At 46.8% G+C, this 17,431-nt stretch overlaps 1 protein-coding gene across 4 annotated transcripts in view; it reads left to right on the top strand.

The window, feature by feature from the left end:
* The window catches only part of FHIT (fragile histidine triad diadenosine triphosphatase), a 1,035,351-nt gene that overhangs the window by 48,432 nt on the left and 969,488 nt on the right, over positions 1-17,431 (top strand). For all 4 annotated transcript variants that reach the window (XM_083426851.1, XM_083426850.1, XM_083426849.1 and 1 more), the window contains exon 2: positions 898-945. The gene's annotated coding sequence lies outside the window, so the exon portion shown is untranslated. The remainder of the gene's footprint in view (positions 1-897; positions 946-17,431) is intronic.

Genomic DNA, 17,431 nt, shown 5'->3' with positions numbered 1-17,431 from the left:
CACAACCGGTTCATCCTCACTGGCTTCCGCACTGCCACAACTGTGTTGTGGGAACAGAGTGAGAGAGATGGGGGTGACGACGACAAATTTTAGCATTGCACAGGGTGCCTCTGAGATTTGAGGTCTGCCACTGGTAGATGGGTCACTGTCTGATCCAGCAGACTTGGGTTACCAGAAAAATCCCGCCTCCTTTTACAAACCTGCCCACGCGCTAAGAAGGATAAGCACCTTCTCTCTGTTCCCTAAACATCAAAGGCATTGTTGGTAGTGACACGAGAGATGGTCCTTTCTGTGTCTGCTCCCATACTGTAGAATTCCCTCCCAAGAGAGGTTAGATTGACTAAGACCTTCCCTTTCAGGCAGGCTTTTGGAAACCAGGTGCAGACGATGTTGACCACTAGACTGCTATCATGGCGTTAGGCATTTCAATGCTGGTTCTAAATGGGTTTTATTGCATTTTAACTATTGTTTCTAACTAGTTTGGTTTTATTACTTTGAGAGAAAGGCGGTATATAAGCATTGAATGAAAATGAATGAATAAATAAATGTTTCTCCCTTGTGCCTGGAATATTGGCACAAATTTATATAGGCATGGGCCTTTTCTCCAAACTTCCACCTGCCTATCTCTCATCTTCAGTATTGTCTGTCACTCTGATGATGGGATGAAAGAGTTGGAAAGTGGCAGTGAATGTTTCAAGTTCCCTTGCTTAGCACTTACAGGCTTTGGGTTTTATTTTTCCCCAAAAGCACCAGTAGAAAGACTGAGCTCTGTTTCCCCGAAAACTCCTTCAGCTTGGACTTAGGTTAAAACGTGGCTACTAATTTATAGAGCAAATGTTCCCGTTTAATTGGCAGGCGGCTCAATGCTTCCTCTTTTCCTCTCTTATCCTTTTGCAGCCTTGAAACATAGCAAAGAAGCGAAATCCATTGAGAATACTCTCTAAGGTAAGTGTGTTTATTACATTGCATTAGCAAACATTGCCGTGCTGCATTGATTTTTCTTTTATTCGGGGATTTAAGTACTCGGATTAATGACAGAGCAGACAGGACAACTTCTTTTACCCACACGGCTGTCCCCTCTTTGCACAAAACGCCACGCCGCAGTTAGAGGGAAAAGCGTAACAAAACGCGCCGATGTGCTGAGGATGGCCAAATTTCGGGTTGTTAGCTGACATGCGCTTTGTTCTCGGTGGGTGAGATATTACTGTGTAGCCGTGCACGCGCTAAGATTAATGCTACAGAATAGAGAACAAAAGGCCCTGCATGAACTGGTATTGCTCTTGGTCAATAGCGGAATAAAGCTAGCTGGCAAAATAATGCATTTAAAGTGGGCTGCTGAGTGGCGTTTTAATCTGATTGTGTTTAATTTATTGTGATAGGCAATATCGGATAGCGAACAGCTCTGCAGAAAGGAAGGGGGGAAAGATTATTGCTTGCAAAGTCCTCCTGGCTTTGTAGCTGGTCATTAAGTGCATAAAACTGATTTGTGGATAGATGCTGGAGCAAAAGCTCCTTCCCCTTATCTTATACCATACCCCGTGGCCTCGTTCGCACACCATGGTAACCCATGGTTAATGACTTAATCGGAGTGGGCCAATTTCACCCACTTCGTGCCTCCCTATCAGGGAGTGGGAGCAGCAAACTACAATACTTGGCTCATGTTTGAACCGTGGCTTTGTTTCACCCTAGACAATCCACGATCTGAAAGCCAAGGCTTGGTCTTGGCTTTCTGATTGTGCAGCTGCCTGTTACTTTGCCTGGAGCAAGCATTTGCATTTTAGTTTTTTGACTGCAATTTTATTAGCTTTGCATTGGAATAAACGGAACCACTTGTTCAAGTTAACCTGTGCGCTCCGAATCAGGGAGATTCTTAGAGTTACCAATAGTGCAACAGCCCACTCATTACAAGCATGAGGAGTAACTTTCGTTGGAGGTGAGCTAAGAGTAGGCTCTCCTGCTGCTATACGTCTCTGCTCAGGAACACGTTGCTGGATGTATTGTCAGAAATGGGAAGGAGTAAGCCACCAAAGGACAAATAAACGAATACCGGAGAACAGGGCCAGCTGAAGATACTTTGTTGCCTGAGGCAGTGCAGCAAATGGCAGCCCCTTCCCAATCAACGGGCGTAGTTCCAAAGGCTAGACAAGTTACTTTGGCATTGGAGGCAAACCCCCTACCCAAAAAAATATCCCAACCACCCCACATAGACTTCTCCTCTTCTCTGATAGAATGTATTCAAGCATTTTAAAGCAACTAACAGTTTGCTTCCCATCCATGACATCAAAAATTAGTTACTTGAGGCAGCCCCCTCACTTTGTCTAACAATAGGGCCGGCCCTGTCAGAAATGCAGCACTAAGTTGTATCTTTTGGGAAATTGGGGAAATGCAAAGCTATCAGAGTCCTTGAAAATGTTATGTAATGTGCAAGACACCTCCTCTTCATGGCAAAAGTCCTAAGAGTGGTCTAAAATATCCTGTAATTTCGTATTCAGTTCTTTGTTTCTGTGGTGAGCTTATTTCTTTTCGGTCTCCAAAGAGGTAAATGTTGGAATTGGGAACTGAGATAATTAAAGCAGCCTAAAACATAAATTGCAGATTTAGAAACTGAAGATTGTTACATTATGCAGTGATATGTGAGTTATTAGTCTTGGAATGCCATCAATTGTAAACTAGTGTGATCAACGACTGAAAACATTGGTTAAACAACAGATTTATGTAATAGACAGGAAGCAAATCCATGCTATGGTTTGTTCTGTGAGCAGTATTTATTTTTTCCCCCTAAGCATATTTGCATTTTATGGTTCACTAAATTGATTTTTTTAAACAGTTTATATGTAGAGTCAGACTGCTCTATGGGCGGAAGCAAAAAAAGAACAGGTTGTAGTAGTTGGAAATGTTTCTAGAAAGGAAACCTTTGGAGGAAGAAACTAGCACATCTGTACAGCAACAGCTGCTTATGTGCTTGGGCCCAATCCGGAGAGATATGCAACTAGCTCTGAACAGCCAACATGTCTTAGACTTCCCTGTGTGTCTCAACACGTGGCAATTAAAGAAGTGTCATCTTAGCACGTCTGCCCAAAGATGTATGATTGTACTCTTGACTTGGCTGGAAAACTCTTGCCAATCTATGAATTGATCGCCAATTACATTTCCCAGACATGTTTAATAATACAATAATAGGAATGCAGCAAAGTGAGACTGATTGATCGAATAACAAGGCTGCAAATAGAGATGAAGGACACCAGAGTTAATCTCAGATCCTCGAGCACTTATTGATGGGGCAAAATATGCGAGGAAGTGAAACAGTATTTGGACACAGTCTGTGGAGCGTAGTCGGAACACATGAGTTCGTCAGCTTTGAAATTGGATTTTGAATTTCTTCCTTTTTGTTTATTTTATTAAAACATTGCTATATGTTCCTTCCCGGCTCAATGCAAGACACTTAAGGTGGTATGCAGCAGATCAGAATAGCCAAAGATATAAAAATATACCACAGTAAGGGAGCAACCCTTTTCACAAGAAGCTGGCATGAAGCAAACTGGTGTAAGTTAATTGGGAGTAAAGTCACATCAGATCCAAACCTCTTTCAGTGGTGAGGCTGCTGCTGCTTTGCCTAAGCCTGGCAGGAAGAAAACAAGAGGCCAGGTCACATGACTGAGTAGAGTGGGCTTCAGATTCAGCACCCACCATGGTGCTGAAATAACCCTTTGGGGAGGATTTACACTGGACTTGCTTCAACCAGCTTCAGCTCAGCTGGTGGTGCCCCGGGATGAGCAAGTTACCTTGGCATTTCTTCAACTGAGCTGGGATTGAGGATTTAGCAGAGCCAGGAACCAGCTGCCTGAACCAGAGGCCCGCTGGCATCCTAAACTGTTCATCCCAGCAGATCTTGCCATGGGACTGCCGCCTTAATCTGGTACATCCTACGTGGGCTTGAATTAGCAACCCCGTGATACCTGTAACATCTATATAAATAGAGCATTACAAATATTGTATCTGGTTTGTTGTTGTTGTTGTCCCCCACCCACTGCTTGGGAAAACTATCTCTTCTTAAAGTTGTGCTTCATCCTAAGTATATTTCCTTTGACTGATTCATAGCATTTCCTCCCCCCCCCCCGACTTTTGTTGTTGTTGTAATGTGTTGTTTTTCCAGAATCCTTTGATAGTGATCTATCACCAATATATAGTTATGTGTTGATTAGTTAAGAGAGAGAGTGAGGGGTGGGGGAGAAATCTTTAGAAACTGATGATCTTTTGCATTGGAATTGCATTTAGACAAATAATAGCTTGTCACTCGCATCTCCTGGCTTGTGCCTGAGTGAGTACATGCACTTTGGTTCATTATCTCCAAATTAGATTGTCTTGTAACCATTTTCTGAGTGCCTTCCCCCCTCCCTTTACTCTTTTCTGTTCCTTATATCCAGAAAGCAATTGCTATTGGTATTGCAGTTGCTAAACCTGGAACTGCGGCAGAAAGAGAGGCTGCGATCCAGAGGTCCCTTATGTGGGTAGCACATCTGTTTGTGCTCCCTTGTTGCTGGCACCATATTCCCAACATTGTTTGGGAGAGTCAACTTGGGTGGGTGGTGATGGGGGGCACAAGAGACTCAGAGGGGAAGAAACAGACGATCCCCATTGTGGTAGCAGAGTTTTTTCTCTGGATGAAGCCTGATTAATAAACCCAGGTTTTGCCCTCCTGGCTTTTGGACTACAATTCAAACATCTGGAGGACACGGAGTTGGTGAAGACATTCAGAACAAGTCTTCTGCTAGTTCCCAAATTGTGAAACAAAAATATACATCTCTTGTGCTGCTTCTGCATAATATTCAGACTTGGGCAATCCTTTCAGAAGAAGGAAATTTCGTAGTTGCAGGGCACCTACCAGGAACACCCCTATGTAGAAAAGTTTGGATTTGATATCCCGCCTTTCACTCCCTTTAAGGAGTCTCAAAGCGGCTCACATTCTCCTTTCCCTTCCTCCCCCACAACAAACACTCTGTGAGGTGAGTGGGGCTGAGAGACTTCAAAGAAGTGTGACTGGCCCAAGGTCACCCAGCAGCTGCATGTGGAGGAGCGGAGACGCGAACCCGGTTCCCCAGATTACGAGACTACCGCTCTTAACCACTACACCACACTGTTAATAACAATAACAATAACAAATTATTATTTATACCCCGCCCATCTGGCTGAGTTTCCCCAGCCACTCTGGGCAGCTCCCAATCAAGTGTTAAAAACAATACAGCATTAAATATTAAAAACTTTTAATATCAAAAATTAAAAGTTCCCTATTAAGAGTACACTCCCAATTAGGTTTAGGGAAGAAAGTTTATGCCTCATCTATGCTTCTTTTTTGAGCTGAGAGATCCATGCTGCATGGCAAACTGCTTTGGAAACCTGAGAGCAAAAGCAATTTATGAGAATACATTGAGGTCAGGTGCTTTAAGGAGGCAAAGGCAATAATCAGGATTCCAGTGGGCTGGTACAGCGTCCGTAGCTCTGGGGATCCTGTTTTTTTGCTTGATTTTTGATCACGCCGTATTCATAAAAGGCATGTGGCTGGCAGCCTGTAAATGCAGTAATCACAGGACTTAATGATTTCACACAAGATAACTGTTTGTTGAATAATTTTTGCTTGCTTTCAGCAAGCCACAAGTTGCATCTCCGCCTCAGTTTTGTTAAGGTCAGCTCAGGTCTGCTTTGCTTTCCCTGTTAAAATCCAAGGCAAGCGTGCCAAATTGCTTTGCCCCAGCTTAACCCTCACTCCATAAGAATCTTTTAAAATGCTACAAAAGGCAAGCTTATGTACACATCTACACACACACACAAATGTGGGCGGTGGGGGGGGGGCGCGGTGGCGGCGGAACCATACTTAATCTTTTATTTGTATTCAGAAATCAAACTATATAACAACCAGTTTTCTATGTTTAGAGACTAGAGCAATAAAATATGTATGCAGCAACATCTATTTAAAGAAGCAGCACTTATTTTCTCAGTATGTGTGCTGATTACAAGTGTCTACTGAATCCATTCGGAATACTGCTCCAAAGACATGTGGTCAGATTAGGAAAGATGGCTTTGCACCAGTGAGGTTTAATTTCATAACACAGTGCTTTTTTCGGGGGGGGGGGGGGGACGGACGCAGGGGTATGCATACCCCTAAACATTTTGTGAATCTTTGTATTGTTGTCCATTTACTGTAATTATTTCCCCCGATTTGAAGTATAAAATGGTGATTTTCTTGAGTCAAAATGAGAGTACCCCTAAACAGTTTTCAAGAAAAAAAGCATTGTCATAACATATACCAGTATTTCAGAAAATGAACACACACACCCCATCGGCATTTGACTCAGTCTGGTTGATCTGCATCTACATTTAGACATAAATTGTTATCTTCATGTCCATCATTTTATATTGCTTCATTGGTTAACGTAAGAGGAAAGATGCCTATTGCTCATACTTAATCTAAGCACAACTACAAGGGCTCCTGTTGTTGAATGTCATCTGTTAACTCTGTTCTATCCTGTTTCCCCTTTGTTTTTGTTGAGACCAATTCACGAACAAAGAACTTACACATTGACCACAAATAGTGAACCATATGTTGTAGATACTACTGCAAATTTATTATGCTATTTTTGTGGGATACAAATGACATCAGAAGACTTGGTCTATTTGTAGTGGTACCTCGGTTCTTGAACGTAATCCGTTCTGGAAGACCATTCCGAAACGTTCGAAAACCGAGGCGCAAAGGGCTTTCTGCAAATTCAATTGAGAAAATTTAAAAATACACAGCGGAAGCCATTTGACTTCTGAGGCGCGTTTGAAAATGGAAGCATTTACTTCCAGGTTTTCAGCGTTCGGGTTCCGAAACTTTCATCAACAGAGGCATTCGAGAACCGAGGTACCTCTGTCTTTGTACTGTATGTTATTCCTTTGATCCTTGTTTATACAACCCAATAAAAAGTTATCGTAAGGGGAGCGAATGCAGGCTGCGCAGCTATCCCAGAAGCCAGAACAGCAAGAGGGATTGCTGCTTTCACTGCGCAGTGATCCTTCTTGCTGTTCTGGCTTCTGAGATTCAGAATTTTTTTCCCTTGTTTTCCTCCTCCAAAAACTAGGTGCGTCTCATGGTCTGGTGCGTCTTATAGAGCGAAAAATACGGTACTTAAAAAAGAAGACTACTGCTCCAAGCATATCCTTTTGGTTTATACATAGCTTGCTTTCTTACTAATATACTATGCTTGTAGGGTTAAACATCCAGATTGCTGAAGTGCATTAAAAACTTTCAGGGATTTTGTTTTTTTCCCCTCTCTCTTTTTTGTATTCACAAACATGAACTATACCAACCACAAAAATCTAGGAAACTGAATTGTACATCCTGTTTACTCTTTGTAATTGGAGGCTTGGAAGGCCAGGTGGCGTTGGGTAGGTGCTGGCAGGTTGGGGAAGGCGAAACATGGGAGGTGATGGGCAGGCGATAAGGTTTCCTTACATCCTTCAGTCCTGCAAGAGAAATTGTTCTGATTAGGGCTCCCATCAAGAACACCTCTCTGTGTTACAATGCTGGTGAGTTTTCTGTAAAGTTGCAAGGAATTGTGGGAAACTCAGCTTGAGAATGGGAAAAAATGTGAATCTTAGAGAAACCAAAATGGAAGTATTAATCCACCCCTACAAGCTAAAGCCTGCTGCTTTAGCGGTGCTAGAAAGAAGTCCAGTGGTCCCAAAGGTCTGGACACCACAATTCCCAGTTTGAAACCCCTGTAGCGTGCAGTAGGCTTCTTTTTATACAGCTTCTTCTGGGAACAGAAATATGTTTTTGAAAGACTGATGACTAGTCTGTACCTAATAACGATCATGCTAAATAGGGAGTCTGGGTTACCTAGTGCCAAGTGCATTGTGGGTTTTTTTTTGGCATCAAGCTAATGTATGTATGTATGTATGTATGTATGTTTGTTTAGGCATTTAAGCCCTGGAAATGAATTGTCTAATTTTGAAATAGAGTTGATCTCCTCTTTTGAATTTTATGCCTGTCCTTATTTTGTGCTCATTTTTAATTCCTTTTAAACATTTTTTATATTTTATATTTTTCTTTCTGCTGCCCTGGTAGATTTACTGTCACATGAATAATTCTGTGCCCTGTAAATAATTGTGATGGAGAAGGAAGCCCCTTTATATAACCTCTCCTTTTACCCAATGACCTCCTCTTTTCCCTGGTGCACGTTTTTGTAAGTTTCCTACGTTTCCTACGTAAGTTTCCTACGTTTCTCTATCCTGCCCCTTGATCTATGATGTAGTAATACATGGTCCAACAGCACGCTGGCTATCTGGTGTAAAGCCAGGTTTAAATGTGGGAATCTAACTTTATCAGGGTGCATTTTAAAATCATATTGAACAGAATATGGGCTGTTTATATTTGCAGACACATAGTTGTTTTTTAAAAAATCAGGCTTTACATGTGTGAGGTGGACTGCTGTGTTTGTGTGTGAGAGAGAGAGCATTGATAGATTCATAGAGATCACAGAATTGTATAGTAGTCGTAGTAATAATTAATTTATTATTTATACCCCGCCCATCTGGCTGGGTTTCCCCAACCACTCTGGGCGGCTCCCAAGAGAATGTTAATATTAATATTAATAATAAAGCGATAAAACATCAAACATTAAAAACCTCCCTAAACAGGGCTGCCTTCAGGTGTCTTCTAAAGCCAGATAGTTGTTTATTTCCTTGACATCTGATGGGAGGGTGTTCCACAGGATGGGTGCCACTACCGAGAAGGCTCTCTGCCTGGTACCCTATAACCTCTCTTCTCACAGTGAAGGAACCGCCAGAAGGCCCTCGGAGCTGGACCTTAGTGTCTGGGCTGAACGATGGGGGTGGAAATGCTCCTTCAGGTATACCAGGCCGAAGGGACCATGAGTATCATCTAGTCCAACCCTCAGCAATGCTGGAATCTTTTTGCCCAATGTGGGACTTGAGTCCACAACTCTGAGATCTGTTGACAGTGTTGACAAGTAGTGAAGAATGCTATTGAAGAGTTATATGCAACAATTGTTCAACGTAGTTACCAATAGCTGTCAATGATGCCTTGTCTGCTGTCTAAGAGCAAAGGCAATATATATGTCTAAATTACTTGGACAGAAATCCTATGTGCTTGTGTGTATGTGGAATCTGAAATAGTTCAAACATCAGATTAGTTGGAGGAAAACACATTTTCACCACCATAAATGTTCCTTCGGAAATCTAGAAAGCAATATTTCATGCTTTTCCTTCCAGCCCAGAGGTTTTTCCTCATTACATTGGGGACTGGGGGGGAAGAAAGGAAATTAAACAATATTAGAAATGGTTGGCTTAGCCAGACTCCCTGATACAATGGCTTATATCCATTACATCACCTTAAGAAAACCAGCCACAGCCACTTGGTTTTTTTTCTTCAGATGCTCCAACCCAGGAAGCACCTTCCTGTGATTAAAAAAATGGAAGGAAGTGCGGAACACATTGAAATTCAGTTTGTTTATGTGATGGAAAAGACATCCTGTACTTCACCTGCAGCGCATTTTAAGTAGTATAAATAGGCAAATATTCCCCTACCTCCCGTGTTCCTGGCTTCCACATTTTGTTGCCCTCACATGTAGTAATAGCACCGGCAACATTTTCTGGAACTTGTTTTTATTTTCTGTGCTTGGGATGGCTTGCAGCCAGCGATTAAAGTGGGCAGGTTTACCTGGGTACAGAGCAATTTTCATTCATTTCACATTCATTGATGTGCTTAGAGTACCAACAAGATGTTCTAGGAGTTCAGAAAAGCATGCAATTTCCTTTCATCACTGCTCACCACAATTGCACATGGACGAAATGGATGTTGTTTTGTGCCTGGTTTCTTGGGTCTGTTTAGATCAGCCTCCCACACCCCTCCAGATTATTTTGGACCCCCAACTTCCCATCAACCTCCAGCTCGTGTGGCCTATAGTCAGAGATGGTGGGAGTTGTAGTTCAACAACATCTAGAGGGCACCAGGTTGGGGAAAGTTGTTTAGCCTGCTGTCTGATCTGAGCCAGCTAGCTGGCTTTCTTCATCGCCATCCCCTGCTATCTACTGCAGTGGTACAGTGGTACCTCGGGTTAAGTACTTAATGCGTTCTGGAGGTCCGTTCTTAACCTGAAACTGTACTTAACCTGAAGCACCACTTTAGCTAATGGGGCCTCCTGCTGCCACTGGAGCACAATTTCTGTTCTCATCCCGAAGCAAAGTTCTTAACCTGAGGTAATATTTCTGGGTTAGCGGAGTCTGTAACCTAAAGCGTATGTAACCTGAGGTACCACTGCAGTTTTCTCCTGCCGTTGTTGCGTTCCCACCTTGCTACTTAATTGCTTTACGGTTAAAAATATTTTATGGTTTTTGAAGTTGTATTGTAAGCTGCCATGGGATAAAATGTCAGTGAGGGGCAGTATACAAATGCCTTATGACTTTTTAGTGAAAGTATGTAGGTTTCGAAATGTGTTATGTACTGAGTTGAATAGGATCGAAACTGCAGCAGTCTGATTGGTCCTAGAACAATAGGATCCAAATCGCAGCAGTCTGATTGGTCCTAGAACAATAGGATTCAGAATGCATCAGTCTGATTGGTCCTAGAACAATGCAGCAGTCTGATTGGTTGGCAGGAACCACCCAATCATGCTCCAGATATAAGTGAATCCACAACCTGATTGGCTTACAGTAGAATTCCAGAATTGGCCAATCATGTGCAGCCCATTGTGTAAATAATGTATATAAGCAGATACTTTGAGGGGACTTTCATTCATTCCTCCTCACCACTATGAGCTGAATAAAGAGCATGAAATCACTTTGCGACTCTGAGTATATTTCACTGGCGACGAGGGTGGGATCCCGCTGAGCTGACTGCCACACACCGCACCGCAGCACCGCCACCTGCCGCACCGCTGCCTCGCACCGTGTATCCAGGCTTCAGCTCCGGGACACAAGGAACTCAGAATGGCAACCAACAGCAGCTTCTCGCCGTTCAACCCAGCATCGGGAGACTGGGAAGCGTACGCCTCTCGTTTCACCTTCCTCCTAGAAGCCAAGGGGGTCACCGATGAAGAAGACGCCAAGAAGAGGGCAATATTCTTCAGCGTCTGCGGAGAGGAGACGTTTGAAATCGCCCGGGCTCTCCTTGCGCCTGAAGACGTCGCTACAGTTCCATACAAAACAATAATGGAACAGCTGAAGGGGCACTTTTCGCCACAGCCCTCAGGGTGGCTCGTCGAAATGCCTTCTACGCAAAGCGGCAAGCCCCTGGGGAAACCATAACTGGGTTTGTGACCTCTCTCCGCCAAGCCGCCCGGTTCTGCAACTTCTCAGAGCTGGAGAACATGCTTCGTGACCGCCTCGTCGGTGGCCTGAGGGATGAGAAGCTGCAACGACGCCTCTACGCTAAGAAGAACCTAACGTTCCAGGTCGCTCTGGAGGAGGCCCTGGCAACGGAAGCTGCTGAGAAGTCGACGCAAGAGGCACGGCCGAGCCAGCCGTCCCAACCGAGGGTCCACCACGAAGACCTCACCGACGACTCAGGATCCAACAGGGAGGAGGTGCACCGAGTACAGCAGCGCACTCAAGCAGCCACATACCACAGCTGCCTCGACGAGAAGGAGGGAACTGCGCAAGCTGTGGAGAAAGTCACGAGAGGAGGACCTGCCGTTTCCGCAACGCAGAGTGCAGGCAGTGCAGAAAATCGGGACACATCGCCCGGGTGTGTCGGGCTCGGCCCACCCGACGCCAGGCATCAGATGACCAATCCAAGAGCCTCAGGTCCCGGGGCCCAACGCACCAAGGCAACTCAACGGAGCTCACGGACTTCCAGGTATACCAGTTGCCCCACCCCAACGTAGAGAAAATTTATGTAGAGGTACAGATAGAGGGGGCCCCATGCCGCATGGAGCTTGACACGGGTTCAAATCTATCCATAATCTCGGCAAGGACCTTAAGGAAACTGTGTCCTACTGGGGGTCCCAAACTCAGGCCGGCCCCATTCACCCTCCGGGACTTCCAGAAACGTAAGGTCCCCACAATGGGGGTGGGGACCTTCAGGGTGCAATACCGAGGGCGGACGCGGCAACTGGACTTGCTTGTGGTCAAGGGCCCCTACATTAGCTTACTGGGATTGGCATGGTTTGGACCACTGGGGCTAGCCGTCACCGGGGTGAACAACACTAGCTTACAAGTGGACGTGGACGCCATATGCAAGGAATTTCCGGGGGTTTTTGATGGGAAATTGGGACAGTATACGGGCCCCTCCATTGCTCTACAGCTTGATCCCACAGTACGACCAGTCAGGCTCAAGGCCCGCCGGGTCCCGTTCGCCCTGAAACCCCGTATAGACGAGGAATTGGACCGGCTCGTGGAGCAAGGAGTGCTGGAGCCGGTGCCTAATGCCCCCTGGGAAACCCCAATCGTCACACCCGTCAAGCCTAATGGTTCGGTCCGCATCTGCGCAGACTACAAATGTACCATAAACAAGGCCCTCACGGCCCATGCATACCCAGTGCCAGTGGTCAGCCATGTCCTTGCCACCCTGGCTGGGTCGAAAATTTTTGGCAAGCTGGACTTGGCCCAAGCATATCAACAGCTGCCAGTAGATGAGGCCACAGCAGAGGCACAGACGATTGTGACGCACAGAGGAGCGTTCAGGGTAAAGCGGCTGCAATTCGGCGTCAGCGTGGCACCAGGCATATTCCAGAACCTAATGGACTCTCTCCTTAAAGGAATTCCTGGCGTCACCCCCTTCTTCGATGATGTGTTGATTGCCGGGCCCACACCAGAGGAGTTTGAGGACCGCCTCCGCACCGTTCTGCACCGTTTCCAGACGGCGGGTCTCAAGGTGAAGCGGGAAAAATGTCTACTAGGAGTGCCTCAGGTGGACTTTCTGGGATTTATGGTGGACGCAGAAGGGGTCCACCCGACTGGGGACAAGGTACGGGCCATTTGTGATGCCCCAGCGCCCAAGAACAAGACTGAACTTCAGGCCTTCTTGGGACTATTGAACTTTTACCATTCCTTCCTTCCCCACAAAGCGGCGGTAGCAGAGCCCCTACACAGACTTCTGGACAAGCGGGCCCCTTGGATGTGGGGCCAGCGCCAGGAGGCTGCATTCCAGGCAGTCAAGGACTTGCTTGTCTCAAACTCGGTCTTGGCACACTTCGACGAGAGGCTGCCGGTGGTGCTAGCATGCGACGCCTCACCCTATGGCATTGGCGCTGTCCTGGGACACCAACTCCCGGATGGAAGAGAGGTACCAGTAGCATACTTTTCCCAGACACTCAGCGCAACCGAACGGAACTACTCACAAATAGACAAGGAGGGGCTGGCAATTGTGAAGGGAGTAAGAAAATTCCATGATTTCTTGTACGGGCGGCCCTTCACCGTGGTGACTGACCACAAGCCGTTGCTTGGCTTGTTTGCCCCCGAAAAGCAGACCCCCCAAGTGCTGTCTCCTCGCGTCCTCAGGTGGTCAATTTTCCTTGCCAGCTACCAGTATGCACTGATTCACCGACCTGGGAAGGCGATGGGCCATGCGGACGCCCTCAGCAGGCTACCACTACCGGAAACAGGCCCCGACCCAGCACCTGCACAAGAGGTTATGAGCCTGGAGCTGCTTCCCGACCGCCCCATTCAGGCACAAGAAGTTGCACACCATTCCAAGAAAGACGGGGTCATCTCCCGGGTCCTGGACTGGGTGTGGAGGGGATGGCCCAGCAACAGCCCTGGGCCAGAATTCGCTGGCTACACAACCCGCAAACATGAACTGTCGGCCCACAAGGGGTGCCTGTTATGGGGAAGCAGGGTCGTTGTTCCCCAGCCCCTCCGCAAAAGGGTCCTCACAGCCCTACACGAGACACACCCAGGGGTAGTAAGAATGAAGGCCCTGGCCAGGAGTTATGTGTGGTGGCCGGGGATCGACGGAGAGATAGAGGCCTGGGTCAAACACTGCCAGGCCTGCCAAGAATCCCGCCCAGATCCCCCAAGGGCCCCAGTCCAGTCCTGGGAGTCCGCCCGAGCACCATGGTCACGCCTGCATGTGGACTTCGCTGGCCCCTTTCAGGGGAAAACATTCTTCATAGTGGTGGACTCCTACACCAAATGGCTGGAAGTCGCACTGGTACCGTCCACTTCTACATCCGCAGCCATCCGGATACTACGCAGGCTGTTTGCAACCCACGGGCTCCCTGACACTCTCGTCTCAGACAACGGGACTGCATTCACGTCAGGAGAATTCCAAACCTTCACAGCGCAGAACGCCATCCGCCACATCCGTTCGGCGCCATTCCACCCTGCCACCAATGGCCAAGCAGAACGCATGGTGCGGACCACCAAGGACACCCTTCGCCGCATGACGCAAGGGGATTGGGAGTACCGCCTTGCCACATTCCTCCTAGCACAGCACAGCACCCCCAGCTCAACGACTGGCCGGAGCCCCGCTGAACTACTAATGGGTCGGCGCCTTGCAATCAGATTGGACCGCCTTCACCCCGATAGAGCTCAGGATGAGGTAGTGGTGGGGGAAGGCAGGAACCCCCGGACCTTCGAGGCCCAGGACCCAGTGTACGCAAAGAATTTTGGGGCAGGCCCAGCATGGGTACCCGCCACAGTCACCAGGGTCACTGGCCCCGTGTCATACGAGGTGCTAACAGATGGGGGGCAATGCTGGCGCCGCCACTGCGACCAGATACGGCGACGATTCCCAGGAGAAAACCAGGAGGAGGAAAGGTCAGAGGAGTCCCAAGGGAACAGAGCGGCAGTGAGGCCCATAGAGCAGGAGGGGCCAGCAGGAGAGGCAGAATCAGTAAATACAGAGAGGACCCGCGAGGCCGAAAGGACACCGGAACCAGAACCACGACTGAGCGAGCCGGTTGCGCCAGACCAAACCGGCCCATCACAGCCAGCATCCTTGGAACACGAGCCAGAACCTGAACCCCGGACCAGGGAACACCACAGGCCGCAACGCACACGTAGGCCGCCGGCGTACCTCGAGGACTATGAATGTGACCTCCCGGGCAGGACTGGAACTTAGAGGGGAGGGGTGTTATGTACTGAGTTGAATAGGATCGAAACTGCAGCAGTCTGATTGGTCCTAGAACAATAGGATCCAAATCGCAGCAGTCTGATTGGTCCTAGAACAATAGGATTCAGAATGCATCAGTCTGATTGGTCCTAGAACAATGCAGCAGTCTGATTGGTTGGCAGGAACCACCCAATCATGCTCCAGATATAAGTGAATCCACAACCTGATTGGCTTACAGTAGAATTCCAGAATTGGCCAATCATGTGCAGCCCATTGTGTAAATAATGTATATAAGCAGATACTTTGAGGGGACTTTCATTCATTCCTCCTCACCACTATGAGCTGAATAAAGAGCATGAAATCACTTTGCGACTCTGAGTATATTTCAAAATGGCTGCTGTTGATGTAAAGAAGCATGGAGGCACTATCACTGTTCATTGGTTATGAACAGTGGTGTAGCGTGGTGGGGGCTACAAGGCTGGTTGCCCCGGGCGCAAAATTGTTAGGGGTTGCAAAATTTCAACACCCGGGGCTGCTTCAATACAGTTGTGCGCTTCCATTGCTGGGATCCATTGAAAACAGCTTCTCCATGTGAACCAGGAAGTGACCTCTCCAGACAATGGGACGACTCTTCTTTTCTTATCTCTATGGTTGAAATCTCTATGGTTGTGGATGCCATTAGGAAGTTGAATGCACAGGTGTACTCTGTCTGTTTTCCTCCCTACTCAGCCCTGGGCACCGGCAACCCATGCTATGCCACTGGTTATAAATGACAGTCATTGTGAGAAGTGTGCAGGCTCATTAAACCTTCTAGTTTAATGATTAGAAGCCTGTATTGGTTTTTAGAGTAACCACTTCATCGAAAGCGTAATTATCACATGATTTTAGGAGCCCATTTCATATTGGTAAGGTTAGGGATTAATGCTTTATACTACTTGAAAGGTGGATGTTGTCAGTATGTGCTGATAGATTGGTGGGGACAGGTGAAACAGGGCCAGGTCTTGGGGGATACTTAGGTTTAGGCTTTCTGGCAAACAGGCTGATTATGGGGCAACATGGGCATTCTTCTGCATCAAGAATTATGCTTGGATTTTGTATTCTGATATGGGCTGCTGTTGGCTTTTCAGTTCCATTAAATCATCAGTTCATGGGCTGCTCAGTGCCCTGTAATATCCAGCCTTTTCAGGCATGTGGTTCAATATCCTACATGTACTTTGAATTCTTAAGATTCTTAGTAGGTGACGATTTAAACGTTGTAATGGCAGTTAGGATGCCTAAGGCTGCAATCCTAAATATGTTTAAAGGTAAAGGTAAAGGGACCCCTGACCATTAGGTCCAGTTGTGGCCGACTCTGGGTTTGCAGCACACATCTCGCTTTACTGGCTGAGGGAGCCAGCGTACAGCTTCCGGGTCATGTGGCCAGCATGACTAAGCCGTTTCTGGCGAACCAGAGCAGCGCACGGAAACGCCGTTTACCTTCCCGCCGGAGCGGTACCTATTTATCTACTTGAACTTTGACGTGCTTTCGAACTGCTAGGTTGGCAGGAGCAGGGACCGAGCAATGGGAGCTCACCCCGTCACGGGGATTCGAACCACCAACCTTCTGATCGGCAAGTCCTAGGCTCTATGGTTTAACCCACAGCGCCACCCGCGTCCCTATTTATGAGTAAAATATGTTTACTCGTAAGTAAATTCTACCTGAATATGCCGAGCTGCAGGCATTGCAATCACCAGTGCGGCAAATGGGTTCTAGCCTTTTTGCTCAATTGGCATTGCTCGTTGTAGAACAGCGGGCAAGCGGCCAGGTGAAATTCAGGACATTTGTCACCACCAGGTAGGAAAACCAGGCTTTCTCTCCAACCCCCCCCCCCATTTGACCCTGCTACACATTCAATGATTAGAAGCCTGTATTGGTTTTTAGAGTAACCACTTCATCGAAAGTGTAATTATCACATGATTTCAGGAGCCCGTTTCATATTGGTAAGGTTAGGGATTAATGCTTTATACTACTTGAAAGCGAAGTTTGCAATTTTCAAGCTGTATGCCATATTGGTTTCTAGCTCCCATTAGCAGGGAGGTCTTGAGGCTGCAGCTATTAGGCTAGTCTTAGAGTTTGTGATAGTGTGGGGATGGGAGAGAAAGTATAGCAGCGCACTTAGTACACTCTTTTTCTTATTGTTACTTTTTGAACTGTACCAAGATAGCAGATGAGGGAAGAAAATCGTTTGTTAATTCCTGAAAGCCACAATAATGATTCCCAAATGACGATTGCCCTCAAACCAGAGTTCCCAAACTATTCCCTAGTAAGGCTCCTTAGGTTATTTTAAACAGTACAGTGGTACCTCGGGTTAAGTACTTAATTCGTTCCGGAGGTCCGTT

This window comes from Podarcis tiliguerta (genome assembly GCF_965153285.1).
Source record: "Podarcis tiliguerta genome assembly, chromosome: 2".
NCBI lineage: Eukaryota > Metazoa > Chordata > Lepidosauria > Squamata > Lacertidae > Podarcis > Podarcis tiliguerta.
The sequence above is the reverse complement of the archived record's forward strand: the minus strand, read 5'-3'. Positions and strand labels throughout refer to the sequence as shown.